The following is a 16,677-nucleotide window of genomic DNA, read 5'->3' as shown; positions in this document are numbered from 1 at the left end:
GCAGACCCCTGATCCTTTCACACAACTAGCAGTAGCCGTGGAGTGTTCCTACGGTGATCCTAGACACCTCGTCACAGCCGGAGATCTACACATGCCTAAAGAGAGAAAAGAGAAAAACTGACTGCCCCAGAGCAGACCCCAAAGCAATAGGCAGCCCCTAACATATAATGACGGTGAAGCAAGATGAAAACACTAACACAGATAGAAAGATAGGTTAAGCAAACGATGGGGCCCAAGCTAACTAAAAAGGACAGGACAGAAAAGCTGCTGTCTGCAATCCGAGAAAACCCTGCCAAAAAATACTACCAACACAACTGATAAATAAAAAGGACCCTGAAGTCACTAGACTTCAAACCCTATATCAGCACTCAGAATATTCTGGAAGCAGAGCAAAAGAGAACACTGATCAAGAAAAAAGAATCCAGCACACCCCCGGCCGGGGATGGCTGAACTCAAAAAACAAGGTAAACAAAACCAAAACTAATAAGTTCAATAGCAGAGCAAAAACTTATCTTTGGGAAGCAGGAATCAGACTGGTCTCCAAGAATCCAGCAGAGAAATCACCAGCGACTCAGAAGGGCGTCAGCTGCCTTATATCCAGTCTGTAGTTCCCGTTACCCAGTCACGATCCACCTGATCAGGTGTTTGGTTTCTTTCATCCAAATCATCCTCACTACCTTCCTTCACCAGAAGAGGGAGATCCTCGGACACAAAAGATGAATGAACAGATGAGCTCACAACATCACACACAACCAGTGTAACCTGAATTACTAGTCACTGGCTTCCTGCCTCACAGCAGGGAGACCCTTTGTCCCTTCAACATGTGTTTAGCTACTCATGGACAAATAATGAGAATCTAATCATTTGGTCATAAAAAGCTGGCAGATTACGACAGAAATATGAAAATTACACATTAGGACGTACTCCGATCAGACTTCACTACAGTGGTTCTTGCTAATTTGTAGCACCCACGTCATCAGAGAAATGGATTTCTCCTGAACCCTGTGAAATAACTAGTCCGTGTTTGATTTTTGATGATCGCTAGCGACGAGCTGGAAAAGATAACAGTATGTGCATTTCTATATGAGGTACCCTCTGCGAGATATGGTTATTCTAAGTTTCAGAACCAAAATTGCAACCTAGAGACTAGGGGGAGGACCATCACCAGACAGCCCCTTTGGTGATGTCACAATCCCAGACTTATAAGTCTGCAACTGATCCCCTCCCACACTCTAGCCTGGGATGCCATGCCAGTAAGATCTCAAATGAGTGGTGATATTTGGCTCCTCCTCCCTGTATGGTTTTGCCTGAGATGATCTGACCAACATGTGTATACTTTCTATTTTAATCCCTTTTTATTTGTATTCGCATTGTACATATATTATTGTCTCATTCCATAATGCCTTTTTATCATCTGTAAACACTGCCCATCTTTTGGGAATAAACTATAAAATGTATTAGTTCTGCTTCCTTGCTCTGTGACGAATTCATACGCGCCTATAAGCTAATTATGCTACTGACTTGGGTTTGCTTCGAACCCCTCTATTAATTTTAAATATTAATCAGAGAAATCTGAAGCTGGTGGCAGGGAAGTGTGTTCTGGCTAGGTGGGTAGCGCTGGCAGTGACTGAGCGGGTTTTATAAGCTGATTGGGTGGCTGTGGCCAAAGCATTTATAACTCCCTCACTGCAAGCGGGCCTAACTTCCATTGCGCAACAAGCGGCCCATCCGGCGACTAATTGTCCAAGGTGTAGTTCCCTGACTGACCTGAGGATAAGAGGGGCACCGGAGAGCTGCAAGTTCCAAGGTGGAACTGGAATGTGGGATATCCATAAATCCCAACAGCTTGTAGCATATTGTGGCAGAGGTGGAATAACTAAAATAAACCCCCCTGCGGTAAATTGTTAGGGCAAGACTAGCTTGCTGTTTTTATCACATGGTGTCAGCGGTGGGATAACTAAGATAAGCCCCCCTGTGCCTGTGATAGCCCTGTGCGTCCAAAGGTCACATACCCCCATCCGTGACAGGAAATAATACGTTGGGATGACAGGATTTTCTCTCTCTTTTTATACACCCTAAAATCTTGTTTGCTTTTGTGGCTGCTGCCTGATATTGAGTGCTGCTCAGCTTACTTGTAAAAAAGAATACCCAAGTCCTTCCTCTGTTCTGTAGTCCTGAGTATACTCCCATCTAATATATATGCAGCAATAGAATTACTCAATCCAAGGTGCATTACCCTACATTTATCTACATTAAGCCTCATGTGTCAAGTGTTTGCACATTCAGACATCTTATCAAGATCCTTTTGCAATATTGTACAGTCAAGGTCAGATTTTATTATCTTACATAGTTTGGTGTCATCGACAAAAACTGACACTTTACTATCAATCTCATCCACAAGGTCATTAATAAAAAGATTATAAAGATTCAGTAATAGCACAGATCCCTGCGGTCCCCACTGCTCCCAGTAAAGATCCCTGCGGGCCCCATTGCTGACTATATCCCATTTAGAGAACGTATCATTTATGACGACTCTTTGTTTCCACACAAAAAAGGAGGGCATCGTCTAAGTGTAAAGGGAATTGACTTGAAGCATGTCAGTTTGAAAAGCAAAAAAAACAAAAAAAAAGAGACATTCCAAAAGCAGGGATCACCGTGTAAATAACAATATTTACTGAATATTCAAAAAATGCCAAAAAAGGCATTTAAAAACAATGAAAAACATGATTGAGATATACACCCATGCCAGGGAATTTAGACAGTATTGCATCAAAAAGATATATACGGTAAATCTATAAAGTACACATGTGAAATACCAAAGGCAATGCAAATATAACTCAGAACTCTGGCACTTCAATAGAGGTAAATGTTTTGACACCCAGTATATAAACCATTGTGCAGATCTGAATTATACACAAGTTATCACAAGGGCATCAAGGTATGGAAAATATCTCCTATAATTATTAACAAAAAAGGACATGTGCCATAGAGGTGTTACTCAACCATAATGCACAAATCATACAAGGTATAATAGAACAAAAGGTAAGATGATGTCCAAAAGATATATGATAACAGTGAACAAACAAAGTTGCTATAATAGAAACAATTCAAGAGTATGGAATAAGTCCAGCACACAAATAAGTGCGAGACCTGGGGTTCTCAAGAGTAGAAAAGGAGATTTCCTGTAGGCAAACAACAGTAACAAGAAAAATTCTCACGGTGATCTGCTCTGAAGACACTGACCTTGAACTGCGGTGACCTCATCACTGACTTGTGTGTATCAGTGTATATTTGTATGTATATCAGTGTATATTTGTGTGTATATCAGCCTCGGAGTAACCTTTGACTCTGCCCTGTCCTTCAAACCGCACATCCAAGCTCTTTCTACCTCCTGTCACCTCCAGCTCAAAAATATTTCCAGAATCCATCCTTTCCTCAACCCTCAATCTACTAAAATGCTTGTGTGCATGCCCTCATCATCTCCCGCCTCGACTACTGCAACATCCTTTTCTGTGGTTTCCCTGCTAACACCCTCGCACCTCTCCAGTCCATCCTTAACTCTGCCGCCCGACTAATTTATCTCTCTCCTCGCTACTCCTCCGCTTCTCCCCTCTGCAAATCTCTTTACTGGCTCCCATTCCCTCAGCATATCCAGTTCAAATTACTAATACTGACCTACAAGACCAGTATTAGTATTGTCTCCCCCATATGTCTCTGAACTAATCTCCCGATACCTTCCCTCACGTAATCTCCGGTCCTCCTAAGACCTCCTTCTCTCCTCCACACTTATTCGCTCCTCAGCCAGCTGCCTCCAAGACTTCTCCCGAATAGCCCCTATTCTCTGGAATTCTTTGCCCCAACAAGTCCGAGTATCAACCACATTTGGATCCTTCAGACGGAACCTGAAAACCCACCTCTTCAAGAAAGCCTACAGCCTGCAATGACCCCGCTACCTCCTTGTCTCTCACCACTACCGGTGATATCACCTCAACCAACACCGGAACTGCTGCAACCCACCAACCTACTGTCTCCTTCCCCACCATCCTGTAGCATGTAAGCCCGAAAGGGCAGGGTCCTCTTCCCTCTATATCAGTCTGTGATTGTTAGCTGGTTTACTGTATTGATATCTGTAATCTGTATGTACGTAACCCCTTCTCTTGTACAGCACCATGGAATCAATGGGGCTATATAAATAATTAATAATAATAATAATAATATCAGTGAATATTTGTGTGTGTATCAGTATATATTTTTTTGCATATCAGTGTATATTTGTGTATGTATTAGTGTATGTTTGTGTGTGTATATCAGTGAATATTTGTGTATCAGTGTACATTTGTGTGTATATTTGTGTGTCTTGTGTATCTACAGCGCGGGCCTGGGCTATCACATTGCTCTAAGGAGGAAGCACAGACCTTCACCTTCTATGCATTCTGTTTTCCTGCCAAGACTGTCACTATCCCACGCACAGTCCCTTTTATCATTGACACGCCCCCTGCTGTCGAGTTCAGAGGTCCATTCGGGTCAGAAAGCTTTCCTCCCAAGCAACAATGGTGACAGCCATGACAGTTCCGGGACCGGTGCAAGAGAGGTACCCCCGGTCCGGTCCTTCTTCCTACACATGCATGTAAAATATGGTCCCCATAAATTTACACAGGCATTGTGCATGCTAGTCTTAAATGGATTATTCAAGATTTCTATGTAGATAGCATCATCCTTAGAATAGATCTTCAATAATTGATGAGTTGGGGTGCAAAACCCATCACCCCCCACTAATTGGCTGTTCCCAAAGCCATTGGCTCAGCTGACAGCGTCGCTCAATGAGCTGCACAGTGCCCATTGCCGTGTATTGCACTTCTGCCATTCACATCAGGAAGAGCTGATTGGTTGGGCAGCTCAATGTTGCACTCCCACTAATCAGATATTGAGGACCTATTCTAAAAACAGGCCTTCAATATACATTAAAGAAGGCACCACTGGAGTAAGATGCCCCCTGCATATTACAAGTGTTATGCACCTGCGCCACTGTTACTCCAGTCAGTGACTCACGTACATTTCCTGGGTACTGTATTACATACAGGGCCGCCATCAGGGCATTACTGCCCTGACTGGCGTATGGGGTCCGGTGGGCAGAGGGGGCCCGCATCGGGCCCGGTCTCCTCTGGTCACCGGGCCCCTATTGGTAGTTAAACCGGGCCCTCGGAGCTGCCGCAGCTAAACGCTATTGACAATGCGGGCCAGCCAGCCGCACGTCAATAGTTAACAGCCGCCAGCCAATAGGAGGCTGGCAGCAGACGTCAGCCGCAGCGTGCACCTCGCCGGCGTCTGATGTCACTGTCAGTTGCCGGCTAGTGCGCTCTGCAGTGTGGAGGGAGTGCGAGCGTCGCCCGCCGCTGGACCACGGCCAGGTAAGAACTTTTTTTTTTAGAGCGGCGATCCGGGGGGCCCGGGGGAGACAGAGACATGGGGGCAGAATGCTGAACGCAGGGGCAGAGTGCTGGGCATGGGGCAGATTGCTAAACGCTGGGGCAGATTGCTGGACATGGGGCAGAATAATGAACGCTGGGGCAGAGTGCTGGACATTGGGCAGATTGCTGAATGCTGGGGCAGAGTGCTGGACATGGGGCAGAATGATGAACACTGGAGCAGAATGCTGGACATGGGGCAGAATGATGAACACTGGGGCAGATTGCTGGACATGGGGCAGAATGATGAACACTGGAGCAGAATGCTGGACATGGGGCAGATTGCTGAACGCTGGGGCAGAGTGCTGGACATGGGGCAGAATGATGAACACTGGGGCAGATTGCTGGACATGGGGCAGAATGATGAACACTGGAGCTGAATGCTGGACATGGGGCAGATTGCTGAATGCTGGGGCAGAATGCTGGATATGGGGCAGATTGCTGAACGCTGGGGCAGAATGATGAACGCTGGGGCAGATTGCTGGACATGGGGCAGAATGATGAACACTGGGGCAGATTGCTGGACATGGGGAAGATTGCTGAACGCTGGGGCAGATTGCTGGAGACTGGGGCAGAATGCTGGACATGGGCAGAATGATGAACACTGGGGCAGATTGCTGGACATGGGGCAGAATGATGAACACTGGGGCAGAATGCTGGACATGGGGCACATTGCTGAACGCTGGGGCAGAATGCTGGACATGGGGCACATTGCTGAACGCTGGGGCAGAATGCTGGACATGGGGCAGATTGCTGAATGCTGGGGCAGAATGCTGGACATGGGGCAGAATGCTGAACGCTGGGGCAGAATGCTGGACATGGGGCAGAATGATGAACACTGGAGCAGAATGCTGGACATGGGGCAGAATGATGAACACTGGAGCAGAATGCTGGACATGGGGCAGATTGCTGAACACTGGGGCAGATTGCTGGACATGGGGCAGAATGATGAACACTTGGGCAGATTGCTGGACATGGGGCAGAATGATGAACACTGGAGCAGAATGCTGGACATGGGGCAGATTGCTGAACGCTGGGGCAGATTGCTGACATGGGGCAGAATGATGAACACTGGAGCAGAATGCTGGACATGGGGCAGATTGCTGAACGCTGGGGCAGAGTGCTGGACATGGGGCAGAATGATGAACACTGGAGCAGAATGCTGGACATGGGGCAGAATGCTGAACATGGGACAGATTGCTGAACGCTGGGGCAGAATGATGAACACTGGAGGAGAATGCTGGACATGGGGCAGAATGATGAACGCTGGGGCAGATTGCTGGAGACTGGGGCAGAATGCTGGACATGGGACAGATTGCTGAATGCTAGGGCTGAATGCTGGACATGGGGCAGAATGATGAACACTGGGGCAGATTGCTGGACATGGGGCAGAATGATGAATACTGGGGCAGATTGCTGGACATGGGGCAGAATGATGAACACTGGGGCAGAATGCTGGACATGGGGCAGAATGATGAACACTGGGCAGAGTGCTGGACATGGGGCAGAATGATGAACACTGGGGCAGATTGCTGGACATGTGGCAGAATGCTGGACATGGGGCAGAATGCTCGACATGGGGCAGATTGCTGAATGCTGGGGCAGAATGCTGGACATGGGGCAGAATGCTGAATGCTGGGGCAGAATGCTGGACATGGGGCAGAATGCTGAACGCTGGGGCAGAATGCTGGAGACTGGGGCAGAATGCTGGACATGGGGGCAGAATGATGGACATGGGGGCAGAATGCTGGACATGGGGGCAGAATGCTGGAGACTGGGGCAGAATGCTGGAGACTGGGGCAGAATGCTGGAGACTGGGGCAGAATGCTGGACGCTGGGGCAGAATGCTGGACGCTGGGGCAGAATGCTGGATGCTGGGGCAGAATGCTGGACATGGGGCAGATTGCTGATCACTGGGGTAGATTGCTGGACATGGGGCAGATTGCTGAATGCTGGGGCAGAATGCTGGACATGGGGCAGAATGCTGAACGCTGGGGCAGAATGCTGGACATGGGACAGATTGCTGAACGCTGGGGCAGATTGCTGAATGCTGGGGCAGATTGCTGGAGACTGGAGCAGAATGCTGGGCGCTGGTGCAGAATGCTGGATGCTGGGGCAGAATGCTGGATGCTGGGGTAGTCTGGGAGACGGGGCAGAATGCTGGATGCGGGGGCTGAATGCAGGACATGGGGGCAGAATGTGACAGTGAGACACAGGAGGAGGCAGAATGCGAGACACGGGGCAGAATGGAGATACGGGGCATGATTGGAGACAGATTGCACAGGATCATGGGGCAGGATAGGGAGATCATATGGGGCAGAATGGGGAGATCATATGGGGCAGAATGAATACTCATGAGGGTGGGATGGGAGAACATATGGCTGAAGCCAGGAATGAGACACATGGGGGTCAGGATGGGGGATATTATTACCATAGGGGCTAATTAAGGGATATTATTACTGCAGTGATGTATTTATTTTTTGAGTATACTGTTTTAAATGGGGGGGGGGTGGTCCTGTTACTGTGCAGAGCGACACTATGTCACTTTTTTTCTTCATGTGATGTAATGTAAAAAGTTGGGAAAAAATAAGTAATGTGTTCTGCAAGCGGAGCTCTAGATAACTGTGTTATTTCCTGCAGAGACAAGCCCTGGCTGGAAGACGTGATGGCGATCTGTGCTGGATGAAAGATGAAAAGCAAGGATGAAGGACTTCACCTAGAGACGTCACTGGTGAGTTAAATATGTTACCTATACACTGACACTATGCTCTGTATACTATATATACAGAGCTCCTGTGTATAATGTCACCAGTGATCACTGTGTTAGGCTACTTTCACACTTGAGATTTTTTGCGCTGTGCACCGTGCGCAGTGCAAAGCACATAAAAAACATATCATGCATTTGTGTGCATTTTTTGCGGGTTTGGGTGCGTTTTTTTTAAAAAAACGCATGCTTTTTTTGCGCATACGTGCGCATTACCATGCGCATGTATGCGCACCCATAGACTATAATGGGTGTTTGGGTGAAAAAATGCATTGCGTGCGCATGCTTTTTTTGGGGCAAGTCGGACGCACAAAAAATGCAACAGGATGCATTTTGTGCGCCCGAGCGCACACTACAAAAAAACGCATGTGCATATAAATGCGTACAAACGCATGTGTTTGCGCACCCATGTAAAGTATAGGAAAAAAAAGGCATGCGTTTTTTTGCGCAGAAAAACAGCACAAAAAACGCAAGTGTGAATCCAGCCTTACCTGTACACAGACACTGGATACTAAGTACAGATCTCCTGTGTATAATGGCACTTATGGTGATAGTATTATGTTTTTTTTTATTAATGATCAGTATTGTAGTATTCAGTCACCATGTGGTGGTAATATGTGGTCTGGGCATGGTGCGGTGGTATTTGTCCCTTGTATGTGCTATCATTTGGTCACTTTGTGGTGGTAATATGTGGTCTGGTCATGGAGTGGCGCTATTTGTTCCTTGTATGTGATATTATTCGGTCACTATGGTAATAATATGTGGTCTGGTCATGGTGCAGTGGTATTTTTTCCTTGTATGTGATATTATTCAGTCACTATGTGGTGGTAATATGTGGTCTGGGCATGGTGTGGCGGTATTTGTTCCTTGTATGTGGTATTATAGGTCACTATGTGGTGGTAATATGTGGTCTGGACATGGTGTAGCGGTATTTGTTCCTTGTATGTGATATTATTGGTCATTTTAAAAATTGAAAAATAAATAAAAATATACGTAAATTGTATTGCATATTTTAACAAATATTTAATAGGTTACAGTAGAGTAGAGACTGGCCAGAAGTGTCTACCCTGTTATGGTGGGGGCTTAAAAAAATCTTTTGGCCAAAGCAAAAGCTGCCGGCTATATGTGTGATCTGGTGATGGGAACTGTTAATGTGTGATTGGTGAGAAGTGGAGTTTTTCCAAAAGAGAGCGGTGGGACTGTGGACAGTTCGAGGGGTGGAGCCTGGGCGGAGTCTCAAGGGGGCCTCGAAAATTTTGCCAGTATGGGGCCCTGAAATTCCTAGTGGCAGCCCTGATTACATACAATTAGCATAAATTTTGATGAATTTATTGGGTGGGCATGGTTACCCCCACCCATTTCACTGCTGATCCATCTACTTTGGCAAAGCTGGCCAGCTCTTCACTGCCAAAAGTCGCAGAATGTTTTTTGCAACTTCAAGTCACAAAAGATTTTGGCGACATTCAAGGTGTTTTACACCAGTATCCTGGAGAAAGGACCTTAATTTGGGTCCTACTGTATGTGGGTATATGCATAATATGTATAGTGGCTTAAAGTGTTCCTATATAATGTGTGTTTATATTGTGTATGTGCATATTTTATTTTGTATGTTTGTGTGCATCTGTATAATGTGTCAGTGTGCATAATAAATCTATAACAAAATCTTGATTCCAGCTCACCCACTTGCTCTATGCTCATCCACTTGGGGCTCAAACACCAGCCTTGCCCTGGCCTCACATCAAGGATAACAGAAAAAATTGGAGTCCGGCTCAACAGGAGTGGATTTTTCTTTTTACTTTTCAAAAGAAAATATAGTGAATACAAAAGAAATTTTTCATGGTCGACATGACCCTGTCGAAGCATTTCAACTGCACTAAGCAGTCTTAGTCAGTAGTATTGATAGTAGAAAGTTCTTCTGAAGAATTATATATTTTTGCATAGACAGTCTACTTACTACTACCAGTACAACACCACTTTGAGAAGTGTAGGCACAAGATTTCACAGTTGAGATTTCAGATTATGAAGGTGGTAAACCAACTAAGGAGAGGGGAAAATTGAATACAGCTACTGACAAAATGTGAAGCATTTGGGATCCGTAGGCCGGAAACATTACAGCCAATGGGTCTAAATTACGAATATAAAGTGACCAGTTTTAGTTAATGTGTTTTGTTTCTCTCCTTCCTCCTTGTAACCTTTCCTTTACCATCATTTTTTCTGATCTTCATATTTGAGATTTTCTCATTGTCGTCAATGTCCCTTATCTGACTTGACACTGGTGTTTATATCAGTTGTGTATTCATTTGTTTAATTTCATTATTAGTAATATTATTAACCCCAGTAGTTGTACAACATGTTCTTGTGTTACTTCATGAGAATTTTACATGCGTGAACAAATTATATTGACTACGCCTTTGCCTGTTAGATATGTAATTTAATGCTCATAATCTCAATTATGAGATTATTATAATATAATTTTTAAATGGAGCACTCCCATTAAAAACTTTGTGTTTGTATTTATTGTGCAATCATTAGGTTTGAAAATTGCTCAGTTAGAGCCAAAATGCATCAGTGATGCTATATTTGATGGAATAGACTTTTTAGACTTCTTCAATCACGTGAATCTTTCTACTTTTGACTTCTTATAGGACGCCTTCCCTAGACGTGAACACCACCAACTTCACAAGCGCCAGCTTGATCTACAGTCATGGCAAAAAGTTTTGAGAATGACACAAATATTAATTTTTACAAAGTCCACTGCTTCATTTTTTCTAATGGCAATTTGCATATACTCCAGAATGTTATAAAGAGTGATCAGCTTAACAGCAATTACTTGCAAAGTCAATATTTGCCTAGAAAATGAACTTTATCCTGAAAACACATTTCAACATCATTGCAGCCCTGCCTTAAAAGGACCAGGTAACATCGTTTCAGTGATTGCTCCATTAACACAGGTGTGGGTGTTGATGAGGACAGGGCTGGAGATCAATCTGTCATGATTAAGTAAGAATGACACCACTGGACACTTTAAAAGGAGGCTGGTGCTTGGCATCATTGTTTCTCTTCTGTTAACCATGGTTATCTCTAAAGAAACACGTGCAGTCATCATTGCACTGCACAAAAATGGCCTAACAGGGAAGAGTATCGCAGCTAGAAAGATTGCACCTCAGTCAACAATCTATCGCATCATCAAGAACTTCAAGGAGAGAGGTTCCCTTGTTGCCAAAAAGGCTCCAGGGCGCCCAAGAAAGACCAGCAAGCGCCAGGACCATCTCTTAAAAGTGTTTCAGCTGAGGGATCGGGCTACCAGCAGTGCAGAGCTTGCTCAGGAATGGCAGCAGGCAGGTGTGAGTGCATCTGCACGCACTGTGAGGCGGAGACTCTTGGAGCAAGGCCTGGTCTCAAGGAGGGCAGCAAAGAAGCCACTTCTCTCCAGAAAAAACATCATGGACAGACTGATATTCTGCAAGAGGTACAGGGAGTGGACTGCTGAGGACTGGGGTAAAGTCATTTTCTCTGATGAATCCCCTTTTCGATTGTTTGGGACATCTGGAAAACGGCTTATTCAGAGAAGACGAGGTGAGCGCTACCACCAGTCTTGTCTCATGCCAACTGTCAAGCATCCTGAAACCATTCATGTGTGGGGTTGCTTCTCAGCCAAGGAAATGGGCTCTCTCTCAGTCTTGCCTAAAAACACAGCCATGAATAAAGAATGGTACCAGAATGTCCTCCGAGAGCAACTTCTCCCAACCGTGCAAGAGCAGTTTGGCGATCAACAATGCCTTTTTCAACATGATGGACCACCTTGCCATAAAGCAAAGGTGATAACTAAATGGCTCAGGGAACAAAACATAGAGATTTTGGGACCATGGCCTGGAAACTCCCCAGATCTTAATCCCATTGAGAACTTGTGGTCAATTATCAAGAGACGGGTGGACAAACAAAAACCTTCAAATTCAGACAAAATAAAAGCATTGATTTTGCAAGAATGGACTGCTATCAGTCAGGATTTGATCCAGAAGTTGATTGAGAGCATGCCAGGGAGAATTGCTGAGGTCCTGAAGAAGAAGGGTCAACACTGCAAATATTGACTTGCTGCATTAACTCATTCTAACTGTCAATATAACCTTTTTTTACTTAGAATATTGTTGCAATTATATTTCTGTATGTGATAAAAACATCTGACAAACACACATAAAAACCAGAGGGCAGCAGATCATGTGAAAATATAATATTTGTGTCATTCTCAAAACTTTTGGCCACGACTGTATTGCTGTATCTAACATCTGGTTGTTGAGATCAGGGATGAGTGGCAGAAGATAATGATTCTTTACAGTGATTTTGTTAAGTTCTCAAAAGTTAACACATGGTCTAACACCGCGTCAGACTGGAGTACCTTGGGCCCACCAGAGAAAAATCATTCTTGAGGCCCACCATCATACCTCCCAACTTTTGAAGAAGGGAAAGAGGGCTGCAGCAAATTTTAGGCCATGCCCCAAACACACCCATTTCACAACTAGTTACTCCCATGTCCATGCCCCAACCGCACCCATTTAGCACTGCTGATCACACTGACTGGTACTGAGGGCACAGTGCCTGGCATTATGGGCATAGTGGCTGGCATTATGGGCACAGTGGCTGGTATTGTGAGCACACTAACTGGTACTGAGGAAAAGAAAGAAAAAACAGAGAGAGAAAGAACAGAGAGAGAGAGAAAGAACAGAGAGAGAGAAAGAAAGAACAGAGAGAGCAAAAGAAAGAGGGGAAAGAATGAACAGAGAGAGAGAAAGAAAGAGGGGAAAGAAATAACAGAGAGAGAAAGAGGGGAAAGAAAGAACAGAGAGAGAGAAAGAAAGAGGGGAAAGAAAGAACAGAGAGAAAGAAAGAACAGAGAGAGAAAAAAGAACAGAGAGAGAGAGAAAGAAAGAAAGAGAACAGATAGAAAGAAAGAACAGAGAGACAGAGAAAAATAAAAAAATAAATATTAGAGAGAAAGAAAGAACAGAGAGAGAGAAAGAAACAGAGAAAGAAAGAAACAGAGAGAAAGAAAGAACAGAGAAAGAAATATTAGAGTGGGAAAGAGTGGAGAGAAAGAAAGAAACAGAGAGAAAGAAACAGAGAGAGAAAGATTAGAGAGGGAAAGAAAGAACAGAGAAAGAAACAGAGAGAAAAAAGAAAGAACAGAGAAAGAAAGAAACAGAGAGATAAAGAAAGATTAGAGAGGGAAAGAACAGAGAGAAAGAAACAGAGAGAGAAAGATTCTATAAAGATACTGTAGCAGCCCGGCTCCCATTGTAGTGCCCACCTGAGCCTCCCGATGCAGGACATATCATGATCCACTCACATGGCCAGCATCCCTGATTCCAAGGCAATCCTGCTGTCCATGCTGTCAGAGGAAGACATGGTGATGGATCTAAAGCATTCCCTGAAGTGCCTCCATGGTTGCTTCACAATCTCCTCCCGAAATTACCTAATTTCTGGTCAGTTTCCAGCTCGTCACTTCCAATGGAACGTCACGTGTGAGTTTTAAAGTGCTCCTCATGGCTCCGCCGTGTACTCCTGTGTCCACGGGAAAAGTAAGCTCCCAGCTGGGACAGCAGGGCAGACTCAAAATCAGGACTGTCCTGCTGAATCCGGGATAGTTGGAAGGTATGAATGCTCCCCACCATACACCTTGTACATGCACAGCTCCGCAACCTCATAAACACACGGTTCCACTTTGTATGCCTCGTGTACTCATGACTCCACTCCGTACACCTCACACACATGGCTCCACTCAGTACACATATGGCTCCACTCGTAAACCTCGTACACACATGGCTCTGCTCCATTCCTTACACCTCACACACGGCTCCACTCCGTACACCAAGTACACACACTGCCCCGCACCGTATACACGCGGCTCCGCTCTATACACCTCGTACACACACAGCTGTGCCCACCAAGTGCACACATGGCTCCGCACCGTACACTTTGTACTGTAATGCTGTAGATAAGCCCCTGATGTAACCGGGGGGGGGGCAGTCCGGTGCAGTCCGTGTCCGATGGGTGTCATGGTCCGGTCTGGCGCCTCCAATTTTCTAGCGATGACGTCCTCTTCTTTGCTTCCCGTTGCGGTTCTGATGCAGGCGTACTGCTCTGCCCTGTTGAGGGCAGAGCAGAGTACTGCAGTGCGCAGGCACCGGACCTCTCTGACCTTTCCCGGCGCCTGCGCACTGCAGTACTCTGGTGTGCATCAGTTCCGTGATGGGAAGCAAAGAAGAGGACATCATCGCTAGAAGATGGGAGGCACTGGACCGCGACACCACCCATCAGACATGGGCCGCATCGGGCCGACCCCCTAGTAAGTATAATATAACTTGATTTTCTTAATTTCTTAACTTTCAGGTTACATTGGGGGCTTATCTACAGCATTACAGAATGCTGTAGAAAAGCCCCTGATGGCGGTGGCCGCACCTTATATGCCAAAAAATAGGTGACAGATTCCCTTTTATAATATAGGATCCCTCCCTAATTGAACAGACATATGTAGGACTTCCCAGGGAAGTGTGAATGTTTAGACTAGTACATATATATTGCCCAATTGAAAAATGTGCATATTGGTAAGTGTATGGGTATGTCTCATGGGCACACTAAACTAATATTTTACTCCTGGAATTTAGCAAGTGCACCTTCTTACAGTGTCCACACACTTTATATTAACTGGACTCTTGGTGACAATATTGGAAAACCGCTACCTGAAGGTTTATTACCTCCCGAACCCGGCACCCATTGTAACAGGTCCTCAGCTGCTCAATTACCTTGATCACCTCATCAGCATAGTCAGATCACTATCAGTGGATCCAGCTTTCCTTAGCAGTCATCATGGTGCAGCTCTCCCAACAGCCTGGGGCACCCAGCTTTTCTAATACTGATCGCTTTACAACCAACGCACCACACCAGGAACCACTGATAACGGCTAAGGTAATATTTTTATTAGAACTGTCTGGCAGAATTCATACACTTTTGTTTTCAGCAATGACACGGATGTTACTGGATCATTGATCATATCTCAAGATCTCCTTCTCTACTCCCCCCTTATCTCTTCTTCCCACAACCGCATACAAGACTTCTCCCGTGCTTCCCCCATACTCTGGAACTCTCTGCCGCAACACATCAGACTCTCACCATCAACGGAAACCTTCAAGAAGAACCTGAAGACCCACCTGTTCCAACAAGCCTACAGCCTGCAATGATCCTTGGTCTACTGAACCACAGCACAACCTGCTCCACCCTCTCCTACTGTATCCTCACCCATCCCTGTAGACTGTGAGCCCTCGCGGGCAGGGCCCCCTCTCCTTATGTACTTGTGTGTCCCTTGTCTTACACATGTTTATTATACTTGTCTATATTTCCCGTTTTCACATGTAAAGCGCCATGGAATAAATGGCACTATATAAATGCATAATAATAATAATAATAATAATCATTGATAAAGTTCATTGGGGATCTTATAGGGGTTTTCACGCAGCTAACTATATAAAACTAATATTTTACTCCTGGAATTTAGCAAGTACACCTTCTTCCAGTGACCACACACTTTATATTATACTGTACTCTTGGTGACATTATTGGAACACCGCCACCTGAAGGTTTATTACCTCCATAATAGCAGATTTTGTGGAGTCACTCATCTACATTTCTGGTGATATTAATTTTACCTTATCACAATGTGGTTCAAGGAGCAGCTACTTCTTGGATGCTGGCCCCTCGGAAAACTTTTATGTGAGGACAAAAAATTCTTTTTTTTTCTCTTGCAATATAGTGATCGGCTTCTGTGCGCCGTTTTGGATTTCTACCAAATCTACATTTACAAAAGCATTTTTTTATGGACCATTTTACTTTTGAATCTACTTTGAGGAGCCTATAAATCAGAAAACTCCAAAACAGGATCTCATTTTAAAAACTACACCACTTAATATATTCAAAATCCCATCAGGTGCTTTTAAACAATTAATGCGTAGTGAAAGGAAAAAATAAAAATTATGGTATATTTCTCCCACCAAAGTATTAGTTTAACCTCAAATTTTTCATTTTCACAGCATTAACAGGGAAAAATGGATCCCCATTTTTGATTTTCAATTTCTCCTGACTACACCTATACTCCATATGTGGCCAGAAACTACTGTTTTGGCAAAAAGGCAGGGCTCCAAAATGAAAGAGCACTATTTTACTTTTGGAAACTACACCTATCAATTAATTCATCTAGGTGTGGATGGATCATTTCGAAAATTTGTAACACTGGAATGTGAAAGTGAAAATTTTCCTTTTTTACACAGAACTGTCACTTTAGCGCCAAACTGTTCATTTTCACAAGGGTGCCAGGACAAAATGGACCCCTTAACCCCTTTACCCCCAAGGGTGGTTTGCACGTTAATGACCGGGCCAATTTTTACCATTCTGACCACTGTC

The sequence above is a fragment of the Dendrobates tinctorius genome, unplaced genomic scaffold, assembly GCF_039654945.1.
Source record: "Dendrobates tinctorius isolate UK_male_01 unplaced genomic scaffold, ASM3965494v1 ptg000099l, whole genome shotgun sequence".
NCBI classification, from domain to species: domain Eukaryota; kingdom Metazoa; phylum Chordata; class Amphibia; order Anura; family Dendrobatidae; genus Dendrobates; species Dendrobates tinctorius.
The sequence above is the reverse complement of the archived record's forward strand: the minus strand, read 5'-3'. Positions refer to the sequence as shown.